Raw genomic sequence first — 14,534 nt, 5'->3', positions numbered from 1 at the left:
GAATAAAAAAAAAAAAAAAAAAAAAAAAAAAGGGGGACACAAAGAATTTTATCAAATTGCTCAGAATAAAACTCTAGGAGGCAAATTGGATGTTGTGATGCTTATTCCATACTTGCAAGCTCTACCAATAGTCTTCTCTGCTTATTTAAAAAAAAAAAAAAAAAAAAAAAAAAAAAAAAAAGAATGGTGGCACATACCTGTCACCTTAGAATTTGGGAGGTATCAACCAGCCTAGACTAGATAGTAAAATCCTATGCCAAAAAAAACCCCACAAACAAATGAGCAAAACCTACAACCAGGTATGCTGCAGTGCATGCTTCTCATTCTAAATCTGGAAGGCTGAGGCAGGAGACCCAACAATTTGAGTCCTGCCTGAGATACTATGTCTCATAAAACCAAAACCCCAAACCAAACCAAAGAAACTCCAAAAGCTCTTTAGCCAGTCATTTTGAAGAGTGATGGATAGCTATGTTAAACCAAATGCTAAAACCCAACACGTGCAAGTTATTTGACCAAAAATATAATTAGATTAACAATTCCGATAAAATAAATATAGTAAAACATATATTCTGCCATCATTGGTAATTTCTTTATCCCAAGTAATATTGGATACCACAACTTTTATAATTTAGACCTCTGAATAAAAATGTTGTTTAGCCAGCAAATGCTTTTAATTCTAACACTCAGGAGACGAAAGCAAGAGTTCCTGAGAGTTTGAGGCCAACCTGGAATTACAGGCAAGCCAGTAATCCACATGAAGACTATGTCTAAAATTCCCAAACAAAATAAAAGAAAGTAACAACATCAAAACAAGTGAACAACAACAACAACAACAACAAATTCGCTATTTAGACAATTCACATATGAACTATATTAAAGACCATTCACTGTCAGTGGGAACAAAGAATGAGAAATTCATATTGAAAACAACCAGCTGGCAATACCTTATAAGGTTAAACATACAATCATCATATCATCTGCTACATATTTACTCAAGAGAAAGTAAAAGAAACATCCATGGGCTGACAATCTGGCTCAGTAAGTAAAAGCACTTGCTGCTAAGTCTCAGGATCTGAGTTCAACTCCTGGGACCACAGGGTGGATAGAGAAAACTGATTCCTGCAAGTTGTTCTCTGGCCTTTCATACATGCCTTGGCCCAGAAATACCCTGCCCCTTCATACACAGGCACACACACACAAACAAAAGAAATACTTTTTTAAAAAGCTCAATCCATAAAAAGGTTTAAACATGAATGTTCACAGCAGCTTTCCCAGTGAACAAAGAGACCAATTGTACCCAACATCGATTTAATGATAAAATAATGAGCAACAAATCCAGGAAGCAACACAGATGGATTCCAAAGATATTATTCCAAATAAAAATAGCCAAATACAAAATGACACACTTTATGATTGCATACATTAGATTCTACATGATGAAAAGGAGATAAGTGGTTGCCTAGAGCCCGTGGTGCACAAGTAGGAGAATAAATCCAAGAGGAAATGTTAAGTAGCCATGGAAATGGTCTGCATTTTGTGATTGCAGGCTTCAAATTGGTATTGTTGTATTGTTTGAGGCAGGTTCTCATGGAGTCCAGGGTGGCCTCAAACTAGGCAGCGAGAGATGACTTTGAACTCCTCATGCTCCTGACCTCATCTCCCAGGATCTGGATTTACAAACATGTGCCACTATGCATGCTGGGAAAATCTTAAGGAACTGAAGATTAGAACTTATTATTATTATTATTATTATTATTATTATTATTATTATTATTTTGCTTTATGGAAAATTTATTACAACTCTCCAACAGCGCATTACTTTTTCTTTTCAACGTCTTGCTTTGCATCTTCTTTTGCCCTTTTTGCTTGGATGTCAAAGAGCTTGGCATTGGCACGGGCCATTCGGAGACTGGCAAAAGCCTTGAAGTTCTTCTCTTCTTCTGTGATGACCCTGGCCTTTTCCTTTTTGTACACATTCCGGATGGGCATCACGGGTCCTGTCAGCTGGGTGGCCAGCTTAAGTTCTTTAGCAGAATTGTCTCCCATCTTCGGAGCAGAAGGCTTCCTGGGGAAAAGTAGGAGCTTGGAGAGGTACTCCTTCAGGCGCTGCACGTTTCGCCTCCTTGGGTCCACAGAGATGCGGATGGTGCGAGCCACTTTCTTGTGGATGCCAGCCACCCTGAGCTCCTCCAGGCTGAAGCCCCTGCCAGCCCTGACCTTGGTGTGGTATCTCACTGTCCAGCACCTCACAATGGGCCTGATGGGGCCGGACACAGGACGAGGGGTGATGCAGCACGCTTTCGCCTGCCGGGCCTTGCGTCTGAGGATCTTGCACGCTGGCTGGTGGAAGCAAGTGTCCACTCACTGCTGCCAATCCTTGTGGAAGAGGAGCTTCAGTATCATGCCATTCCGGCTGGGCGCCATGGCTGTCTCCAATACAGGAGAACGGCCGAGCGGAGAGGCAGAACTTATTTCTATTATGTAAGCCTTTTGTTCTAAGCTTTCCGAATAAGCTGTGCAGCAACATGAGGCCACCATAAGGAAGCAGCCACTCTGGAAAACCTCAGTGCACAGGTTTGGTGGAAGTAACTGAGTTGTGTGCTGTTTAAAGCTAGGTCATATCGTTTAAACAGACTTTTCCGGGGCGGGGAGCTACTGTATGGGAAGAATGATAACAGAAATGGAAAACAAACAAAGTTTTCTTTAACCTTAATCATCAGGGAAATGAAAAATCAAAGCAACCCTGAGATTCCACCTCACACCAGTCAGAATGGTTAAGATCAAAAACAGGTGACAGCAGATGCTGACAAGGATGTGGAGGAAGAGGAACACTCCTCCATTGCTGGTGGAATTGCAAGCTGGTACAAACACTCTGGAAATCAGTTTGGTGGTTCCTCAGAAAATTGGACATAGTACTACCCGAGGACCCAGCAATACCACTCCTGAGCATATACCCAGAAGATGCTCCAACAACTAATAAGAACACATGCTCCACCATGTTCATAGCAGCCTTATTTATAATAGCCAGAAGCTGGAAAGAACCCAGATGTCCCTCAACAGAGGCATGGTTACAGAAAATGTGGTACATTTACACAATGGAGTACTACTCAGATATTAAAATCAATGAATTTATGAAATTCTTAGACAAATGGATGTATCATATCATCCTGAGTGAGGTAATCCAATCACAAAAGAACTCACATAATATGCACTCACTGATAAGTGGATATTAGCCCAGAAGCTCAGAATACCCAAGATACAATTCACAGACTACATGAAGAGCAAGAAGAAAGAAGACCAAAGTGTGGGTGCTTCAGTCTTTCTTAGAAGGGGAACAAAATACTCATGGAAGCAAATATGAAGACAAATTGTGGAGCAGAGACTGAAGGAAAGGCCATCCAGAGACTGCCCTACCTGGGGATTCATCCCATATACAGGCACCAAACCCAGACACTATTATGGATGCTAACAAGTGCATGCTGAAAGGAGCCTGATATAGCTATCTCTTGTGAGGTTATACCAGTGCCTGGCAAATACAGATGTGGATGCTCGCAGCCAACCATTGGACTGAGCATGGGGTCCCCAATGGAGGAGTTAGAGAAAGCACTGAAGGAGCTGAAGGGGTTTGCAACTCCATAGGAAGAACAACAATATCAACCAACCAGAGCTCCCAGGATCTAAACCACCAACCAAAGAGTACACATGGAGGAACCCATGGTTCCAGCCATATATGTAGCCAAGTATGGCCTTGTTGGGAATCAATGGGAGAAGAGTCCCTTGGTCCTGTGAAGACTCGATGCCCCCAGTGTAGGGGAATTTGAGGACAGGGAGGTGGGGGTGGGTGGCTGGGTGAGGGCACACCCTCATAGAAGCAGGAGGAGGGGGGAGGGATAGGAGGTTTCTGGAGGGGGGGATCCAGAAAGGGGATAACATTTGAAATGTGAATAAAATATACAATAAAAAAAGACAAGAAGAAGAAGAAGAAGAAGAAGAAGAAGAAGAAGAAGAAGAAGAAGAAGAAGAAGAAGAAGAAGAAGAAGAAGAAGAAGAACTACGTGCAAGTCTAAGTGGGTCAGATAAGGACAAGAACTAATAATGTGGATTACAGTAACCCCTGACCATCACTGCCATCTGTGTCCAGGCATCTCTGTACTTTGACTTTATCTAACTGAGCTCTGTGGGACTCACAGTCAAACAAAACTGATACCAATGACAGGACCAATAAGTAGAAAGTGGTATGTGGTAAAGGTGCTCCAAATTCTATGGCCAAGCTGCAGGGAATCCCTTGCCTTCCTCATCATTATGGAAGCTCCCTTCTCTTTCAGTGTTTGGTAGAAAGTTCTAATAACATAGGGCCCAGCGTGGCAGTGCATGCCTTTAATTCCAGGACTCATTGTGTCTTTCAAATTAGCCAAGGCTGCAGTGAGGCTCTGCCTCAAACAACAACAACAACAACAACAACAACAACAACAAAACATCATACCACTTGAGTAAATGCAGAGAATTGGAATGGGAATTTGTTAGGATCTGGAACACGTTGTCCACCCTTAGAAATAAAAAGATGGTAATAATAGGCATGGTGTGATATTCCTTTAATCCAAGCACTGTGGAGGCTGAGGTAAGGGGATTCTGAGTTTGAGACTAGCCTGGGCTACATAGCAAGATTCTATCTCAAGAGGGAAAATTAAGGTGAATTAGACAAATGTCTTTCAAATAACTATAGGGTAGGATTCAGCATAGTTATACTCAACTAGGTAGTATAGAAAATGTTGAATTAGATTGTACTAGATCATTAAAGGGCTAGATATGCAGCACTTATGAAATCCAAAGGCAATGCAGAAATCAGCATAGAACCAGACATTTGCTTTCCAAGATTTGATTAAAACAATTGGTGCCCAATTGGTTTATATGTAATTTTACTTATAACCTGAATTGTTTAGAAATAAGGGTAATAGCCAGGCAGTGGTGGCACATACCTTTAATCCCAGCACTTGGGAGGCAGAGGCAGACAGATTTCTAAGTTCAAGGCCAGCCTGGTCTACAGAGTGAGTTCCAGGACAGCCAGGGCTATACAGAGAAACCCTGTCTCGAAAAAACAAAATAATAATAATAATAATAATAATAATGGTAGTATTTTCTCTCAAAATACATGGAGTATTATGGTAATTTCTGGGTGCCACAGTTTGAGAATATCAATAAAATAGCTACTAGAGAAGACATCTCAAAGAAAGATGACAGAGGGCTGGAGCAAGAGGACAGGAGTTTGGTTCGCAGCAACCATGTCAGGCTACTCACTACCACCTGCAGCTTCAACTCCAGGGAATGTGACACCTCCTTCTGGTCTTTATGGCACCTGAACTCATATGCACAGATACACACAAAAAACAGTAGTGCGAATGGAAACCCACAGGAGAACAGATTTGTGAAAAGATGATACAGATTGCCTATTTGTGAAAATTCAAGAAATATCATCACCACATCTGCAAAATATATTCACATATATCTGTACACTACATGGACAAATACAGTATATTTGTATACTTTTTAAAAACAAAAGTAAGATTCCATTAGCCACGGTGGTTTTGCAACATTGCAGTCACAAACATCTTTTCATGCCAAAGCATCGTTCTTAGGATGTGTGGAGAATTCTAAGAAATGCAGTTTATTTAGCCCAGTGTTTCCCAAAGTGTATTCGACATAGCACCAATGCCACAAAATGAGTGCTCAGAAATAAGGACATAGGTTAGACAGTTTGAACATGCCCCACACAGCATCCCCTTTCTTGGGTTTTCGCAATCGCAGAAGGGAGGGAGTGTAGGCTGCAGGCTATTCTTGCTACTGCCCAGCTGTCTGTGGTTACTAAGCTAATGTTTCTTTCTGTTAAGAAAACAGGGACAGGTGAGTTTAACTGAGTTGAATGAACTTTCTTGACCCTGGTCTCTGTGGGTGGCCTCTTAATTTGCCAGAATACTGACTTATTCGCGTTTTATAAAATATCTAGAGAATTGCTAACCTGATAATTGATGCCGGTGTTTGGTATTGGGAGTTTTCATTTTGTGTTCTCACCTAAAACTAACCATTTAAAGTATGACACTAATTGCATTTATGTTGCACGAACACCAGTACTATCTACTTCTGAAACATTTTTATTATTCCCAAGCAGAAACTATGCTCACTGAGAATAACTTCACATATCCCTGTCCCAACCACTGGTAATCTAATGAAATGTACCTCTTGCTATTATTAATATGTTTATTTGAATTATTTAATATAATTACAATTATATAATAGTGGTCCTTTATGTCTGATTTATCTTCCTTAGCATACTGTTTCAAGACTCATCAATGTTGTCATCTGTATCAACAGTTAATTAGCTTGAATATTATTATTATTAAATATTATTTGAATATAGACTTTTTAGTTGCTCCACCACAGCACTTGTTTCTTGTTCAGTTTAATTTTTGTTTGTATTTTATTTTGTTTTGTTTTCTGGGGCTCAAGAAACTCCTGCCTGGCCTCAAACTTGCTGTGTAGTAATGATAACTTTGAACTCTTAATCTTCTTTCCTCCACATCTCCCAAACTGCTACAAGTACCACAACAGCCAGCTAAAAGATCTCCACGTCCCACTTAAGAAAAATAAACCCATGAAAAGATAGAGGGAAAGGAACACTGCCATTCCTGGGTGGCCTCCAACCACCAACTTTTTGATTAACAGTCCAAGACAGTGTACAATGGAAACCCAATATCTTACCTTGAAGGCAATAATCTTTCATTTTGTCCACATTTATAAATAATATTATAATGATTTTCTTTTTTTGATACAGCTTCTCATGTATTCCAGGCTGGTCTCAAACTCAACATATAGACAAGAATGACCTTGAATTTCTGTTTCTCTTATGTCACTTTCCAAGTGCTAGACTTCGAGGACTGTGCTACCATACTGTGTTTATGTAGTGCCAAGGATCAAACCGAAGACTCCTGTATTCATGAGGCAAGGACTCTGCCAACTAAGCTACAGCCTCAGCCTCATATTTTTTCCCTAAGAAAATCTGTATTTGCTGTATTGGAGAGTGAAGAGTGGGAGTAATTGTACACTGTGTAGACCGCTTTCCCAGTGTGTGAGCATCCCTGAGGTTTATTGTCAGCACTGCCAGAAGAAGCGTGGGCAGTGAATGAAGGAGGAGGTGTGGAGAAGGAGGGAATGGAGAAGGAGGGTTTATGGAGGGGGAGGAAGAGGTTGAGGAGGAGAAACTGTTCACTGCTTGAAGAGTTTTGAGCAATATCAAACTTCCACCAGAAAGATCATTAGGAATCCAGCATACTGAATTTGAATGCCACTCTTCCCATATTCCCAACAGCTTTACATTTTCTTACCATTAAAAACAAAACAAAACAAACAAAAACTCTGCTAATTAATAGGGCATGGGGATGGATTCCAAAGCAAACTAAACTTGCACTTTACTTTTTCCAAGCTCTCTCTCTCTCTCTCCCCCGGGAGGAAAACCCAGGAACAGGGCTTGCTGTGAAGGCAGGAGGAGCTAGTCTAGTTAAGGAAGCAAACGAAACCCTTCCTTTCAGAAGAGCGAGACTAGACGTATAATTAGGTTCCTCTGCTGGATAATGACATTTTTAAGTATTTCCTCCCTCAGCACGGTCACAAGCCAGCTGTTTGCAACTTTCAAGTGTGTCCTTTTTAATTCATGTTTAATGGAGACTTACCAAGCAAAGGCCTATGCCAAGAAATAAACTAAATTAACCTTTGAGGGCTTGTCTTCTAGCCATAGAGTCATTATTGAGGAGAAAGAAAAGGCTCATTTGCTGCTAGCTTCCTCTTTAGTGCTTCCCAGTGCTTATCGGGATAGCATTTTTATACTGGATGGCACTTTGCACATGTCTTTCTTGATTCTCTGGAAGAAAGATACCAAGCATAACTCTTACTTTGTTTTGTCTTAAGCTGTAGTTACAGCACAAAGAAAATTTAATGGTGAGTGCTCTGTCCATTGGAACTTGTTATTAATAAGGGAAGCCTGAGAGGACCATTTATTCACACAAAACAAGAAACCAGGGGGAAATTAGCTTTCTGTATTTCATCATAAATCATGCATAATTTAGGGAACAGAGAAGACTATTGATGAGGCTGAACAAAATTAGTTTCTTGTTGCCAAGAAGAATAAAAATACTCGCTACAAAGCTGTCTAATTTCCTAAATATTTTTAAGTGTCCTGAAATTTCATGGCAGCACAACTTTTCTTGTCATCCTAGCAAAGATGGAGGAAGATATTTTCACAGACTCAATAAAAATTTAAGAGGCAGGGCTGGTGAGATGGCTCAGTGAGTAAGAGCACCGACTGCTCTTCCAGAGGTCCAGAGTTCAAATCCCAGCAACCACATGGTGGCTCANAACCATCTCTAACCAGATCTGATGCCCTCTTCTGGAGTGTCTGAAGACAGCTACAGTGTACTTATATATAATAAATAAGTAAATCTTAAAAAAACATTTAAGAGGCAGAAGGGACCTTAGAAATGTCCAGTCCAACTCTAGTTTACAGAGCAAACACCTGAAGTCCAGGGAGCTGAAGTGAACTATTCAAAGTCACTCAGAACCCAGGCAGAAGTTGAGCTACAAAAGTAGTCTGGAGGCACAAGATGGCTCACGTTAAGAGCACCCTTGCTGCTGTTGTAGAAGACATGGGTTCAATTCCCAGGACCTATATGGTGGCTCACAAACCACTTGTAACTCCAGTTCCAGAAAATTCTGTGCTTTTTGGCCTCCTCAGGCACCAAGCATGCATTTCGTGCATATACAGACATGCAGGCAAAACACTAAAAATAAATAAATAAAGTCTGGGCTGGGTATGGAGATGCGTGCTTTTAATCCAAACTCACAGAAAGCAGAAGCAGGTGGATACCTGAGTTCAAGGTCAGCCTTGTCTACAAAGCAAATTTTATGTTAGCTGGGGCTAGATATTGAGACCCCCATCTCATAAAGTTATAGGATGGACCCTCCCAGCAAAAGGATTGTGTGATCTTTGTTACCAGTTCCCTTTACATCAGTAAAGCCACAGGGATTTCCAAATTATATGCAAGTCGATTCATTAAGGATCCAACTAGTAACAGCATTCATTTAATGCTTTGTTTCTGAGAGATCATGGTCATTAAGTCTCCTACTATTAAAGGGGTTGAGCACATTTCCAAGATTCCTATATGATGGACGATGAGTCTCTGTATTTACATATTGCAGGATTTTGAAAATCAATTCTGTTTACTTTGTCTAAGACAGAATCTCACTATGGTGACCAGGACTCATTGTGTAGAGCAAGCTGACCTTTGATTTTGAATGGCTTCCTGCCACAGCCTCCACAGGACTGGGCTTACAGGTCTATCCTACCAATGCCTGGTTTTGTTTTAAATCATAGACTATCAAGGAAATAAGCTGTCTTTGGGGGGCATTCATATGGCTTCCTGGTCTTTTCTAAATGCACAATTTCAACTGTCTGACATAAAAATTTATCTATATAATAGAATTTTCAAGCACAACTTTTAAGATTCTAAAGTAATTTAAAACACTTGAGGGGAATCATAATTAGTTTCCCCCCATAGATATCCAATACCATAGATGCATTTTCATCATGCATTTATATATAGTTGCTTCTAGGTGAATTAAAATTTTTCATTTAGGCGATGAGATTAAATATATCCTGTTGTGGGAGTACTAATAATTCAAGGAGCAGGGACAAAGATTAATGCAGATTAGAATCCTAACGCGTGTGCTTTTAATAGCTTACTTGATTTACCTTGGCACTAAGGAGCGAATGAAACAAGCCACCCAGCCAAAACTTTAAACCTAAACCAATCCTTAGTTTTTAAGAAAGGAGAGTTCTAATTGTGAGAGCTATTTAACAAGAGAACTAACTGCTGTGACAGCTGGCTCATAATAAGATTTCAAGCTGTGGCTGAAAGAGGATCTTTCTGGAATCCATTGGATTTTTGTTGTTGTTGTTGGATGTTTGTTTTTTGAAGACAGCCACTTACTATGTAATGAGGAAAGTTCTCATCCTTCGGCCACCTCTAGAGTCCTGGGATTTTGGCATGTGTGTTGTGATCAAACTGCTGTGGCTTGTGTGTTTGTTTGTTTGTTTGTTTAAAGATTTATTTATTATATGTAAGTACACTGTAGCTGTCTTCAGACACTCCAGAAGAGGGCGTCAGATCTTGTTACGGATGGTTGTGAGCCACCATGTGGTTGCTGGGATTTGAACTCCAGACCTTCGGAAGAGCAGTCAGTGCTCTTACCCACTGAGCCATCTCACCAGCCCGTTTGTTTTTTCTTAAATGAAAGACTTTTCTATGTTTCTCAGGCTGGCCTGGAACTCTCTATTCTCTTGCTTCATTCTCTGGACCACTGAATGCTAATCATATGCTTGGAATTTTTACAAAAGTAACTTTATTGAGAGATTGATTAAAAACCATTTCCAAAGTCCTTCCATTTTAAGAGTAGCTGGGGGCAGGAGGATGGTGGAACTCTGACTGAAAACTACATAAACAAAAAATTAGATTCTAAAGAGTTTATGAGTTCAATAATCTAATAACTCCCACCCTCCTACAGGCCCCTGCAAACAGTTCTAGCTTTCTAGAGATGAGTTATATCACAGTTATATCTTTCCTCTTCTCCTCCCTCTCTCATTTGTGTTTGTTTTCAAGAGTGGGTCTCACTCTATAGCCCAGGCTGGCCTTGAAATTGCAACATTACTGCTTTAGTCTCTTGAGTGCTGGGATTTCAGTGGAGCACCACACGCTGGACTCTCATATTTCCCTTCTATGCTGTCTTTAAAGTATAAAGAACTTTTCATTCATTTCTTTGAGGTTATGTTATTATAGATTGCCTTATATCCTTAATAATTGATACTTCTTGCCTGAAGATAGGGATAGTATCTCAAGCTTCCTTGTATATCATACAAGTTTTAGAAAGTCATCAGGTATTTGCTGAAAATACTTGAAATTGCTGCTTCAGTTGATTTAATTATCATAAAGTTTGTTCTTGTTGTAAGACAGGGTTTCGGGTAGCTTAGGCTCTCCCCAAACTTCATACATAACCAAGGTTGAGCTTGGCTTCTGATCCTGCTGCTTCTAGTTACCAAGTATTGGGTCTCAGGTATGCACCACTATGCCTGGCTAGTAATCATACATTTTTTTAAAAAAAGAACTCTGCTTTTTCTCTGATCCAGCAATTCAACTTATTAATAAAGTGAGCTTTCTTGTTTAATCTCGGTGAGTTACTCAAGTAAATAGATTGCTATCCATCTATAAAGTCATGAGCAAGATAAGAATGTAAGTAAACACATATGTTGGGCTTAAGCATTATGCTTTGAAGTATTTGAGACTTAGGCAGAGCTGCATGCCCAGCCCCTGTTTTAGACTTTTTACTAGTGTGTATTAATTGCACAAAATAATGGGTTTTATTGTAACGTTCTCATACCTGTGTGGAGTGTTCTCTGATAATATCCATCCCCTTTATTATCGTCTCAGCCTCCACACTTGCATGATTTTCAGCCAACTAGCTTCTAGTGCATTGTCAAACTATCTGTAGGGACACTGACAATTCTTGAGATGACAAAGTTCAAAATGCAACTTTAGTATAATTTTTATTTTTTTTGTTTTTTTTTGTTTTTGTTTGTTTGTTTGTTTTTCGAGACAGGGTTTCTCTGTATAGCCCTGGTTGTCCTGGAACTCACTTTGTAGACCAGGCTGGCCGCAAACTCAGAAATTCGCCTGCCTCTGCCTCCCAAGTGCTGGGATTAAAGGCGTGTGCCACCACGCCCGGCTGCTCCCTACAGCTTCAGGAAGAAATACCACAGCAAGCAGACCTCAGTCCTTGAAGATTCCCTCATATGTTCATAATTGGTGCGTGAAACATATGGTAAGCAATGAAGTTGAATAACAAAGAAAATATTTTAGCCCATTTGTCCTTCACCAATTTATAAAATCCTGTCTCATTTCAGGGGACAATCATGTCTCATACCTCATACATACTCAATCAAAGGGCTGGAAATGTAGTTCAGTGGTACAGGACGTGCCTAGTTTGTGCAAAATCCTTGGTTCAATGTTTCAAAATTCAGTTGCATCACAGATGAACATGTATCAGGGTCACTGGTTTTCAAATCTTAACAGCAGGGGCCTGGTGGCTAATACCTGGAAGCCTAGCACTTCGAATGCTGAGGCAGGTGGATCACTGTGAGTTGAAGGCTATTACAACACAGTGAGAAGGTGTCTCAAATAACAATGAACCAACAAAAACAATGGCACAGGCATTTGCTCAGGTCTACATCAGATTTTCATCATTCAATTATATTTAAAGATAAACCATGTTTCATTAATGTTTTAAGCAATGTTTTATTTCATCTGCGAGGGCAATGTAAACAAATTCTCAGCTTCATTTCATGATGGTACATTTCTACCATTCAAAGTGCTAATATTGTCTTCAAGTTACTTATAGCATTTACTTTAGATTTAAATATTTTAACATGATGTTTTCCTATTTAAAAGTCGTTAACATAAGCCAGGCGTGGTGGCACACGCCTTTAATCCCAGCACTTGGGAGGCAGAGGCAGGCGGATTTCTGAGTTCAAGGCCAGCATGGTCTACAGAGTGAGTTCCAGGACAGTCAGGGCTACACAGAGAAACCCTGTCTCGAAAAACCAACAAAACAAAACAAAACAAAACAAAAAACACAACAACAAACAAACAAACAAACAAAAAAGTCATTAACATGTTTTAAAAGAAAAAAATTGAGGTTTAAAAAGCAACAACAAAAAAAACCATTAATGAACACCTGTAAATATGAGGGGTTCTTTTGGGTTTGGGTTTAGTTTTGTTTGTTTCAAAAAAAAAATCCTAATATAGTAAACCTGTATTTAATCAAGTCAGGCAACAGTCATGAAGACAAGCAAAAGAAAATTCATACAAATGTAAAAGGCTACACTTTGTTGACATTTTCTTTTCCCCCACACTTAATTAGAATGTAAAGTTGATCAGGGCTAATCAGTTGAACACAAATTCAGTGAAGCCCCAATTACTTCTGATTTTCTTTCTATTCAATTAGCTTTTATTCATCTCGCTGTTTCTCTATTTACACCTTCCCAACAAATTAAACACCCAAAGATTCCTGTGCAAAATAAGCAATCCTTGGATCTGTGGCTAACTAAGTGCATTGATTTTCATAATTGCTTTGATAGATGACATTTCCTTCCTACATGGAAACTAAAAATTACTAGAAGCATTATTTAAAACAGGAATGGACATTAAGAACTTTTTTTTTTTTACAGTACTGGAGATCAAACACAGGTCCTCAGCATGCTAGGCAAGTGCCTTACCACTGAGCTGCACTTCCAGATCTAAGCATGCAATTTTAATATTATATTTCTGGGTGGTTAATTGAACAATTACAGTTCATTAAAATATATGGTTGTCTATGTTTAATAATTTCATTGGTTTGTTCCTATAAGTAAATCCAGATCTCAGTTTTTAAACTAAGTGAAGGCACTAAGAATGTGGCTCATTAGTACAGTTACTGCCTAGCAGGTGAAAAACCTGGACTCTGGCTCCAATCACACAAATCAGATAAAAAAGGCAAAACCAAGGGGTAGCAAGAGTTTGTTGGAAAATAGCTGTAATCACAGCAATTGGGAGGTGGAAACAGGAGGACTATGAAGGCCAGCCTGGGCTACATGAGATTTTGCCTCAAACCAACAAAAAATGAAAGTGAAACACTTTTTAGGTGTTTGGCTCCTGCAAGGTGTATGGTTGGATTTTCAGCATAGAAAGTGTTACTGCAATGAAGTTAAGGAAACATACAGGAATCAAACCTGTGAGCTCTGGATACATGAATTATGAAAGTGGATACAAAACTAGGCTTTTAAAGTTTCAACTCCATCATTGTTTGTTTCTTTGTTTTTTCTGGTTGATACTTGATAGTGAAAATGTCCATTGTAAAACACGACTCCATTGCTTCAAAATGGCCATTTTACCTGTATGTGTAGAGTTTGGGACTGGGCAAGTCTTTTGAGTGGCTGCCTTAAACTAGCTATATGGTTTCTATTTGTGAGTTAATTAGAATAAAGTGAATTATCTTTAAGAAACTACCATTTTTAGTATTAACGAAATTCCAACTATCTATTTTGAGACTGGGTCTCACTCTGTAGCCCAATCTAGCCTGAACTCACTCTGTAGGCCAGGCAATCTTCTGACTTTGCCTTCCTGAGTTCTGGAATTATAAACACATGTCACTATACTTAGCTTTATTTTTCTAAATGTGGTTTGTAAACATCTTAGTTATAAACATATATTTACAGCTAAATAGATAAATTCTCTTATAGCATGCAATGAACTGTATAAACGCATTTCAAAATACTGAAACATTTGCCTATGAAAAAACAGCACTACTAGGCTGGGGATCTGACCGTGGCAGAACGCTTGCTTTGTACAGCTGAGGCCCTGAGTTTAATCCTAGTTGTATATATGTAAAGGCAGAATTGC

At 39.5% G+C, this 14,534-nt stretch overlaps 1 pseudogene; it reads right to left on the bottom strand.

Annotated features, from left to right (window-relative positions):
- Positions 1 to 1,815: 1,815 nt before the first annotated feature.
- On the bottom strand, positions 1,816 to 2,424 carry LOC110314028 (annotated as a pseudogene).
- Between the last annotated feature and the right edge of the window lie 12,110 nt (positions 2,425 to 14,534).

This window comes from Mus pahari, chromosome X, assembly GCF_900095145.1.
Source record: "Mus pahari chromosome X, PAHARI_EIJ_v1.1, whole genome shotgun sequence".
Taxonomy (NCBI): Eukaryota; Metazoa; Chordata; class Mammalia; order Rodentia; family Muridae; genus Mus; species Mus pahari.
This window is presented reverse-complemented; position numbering and strand designations above follow the sequence as displayed.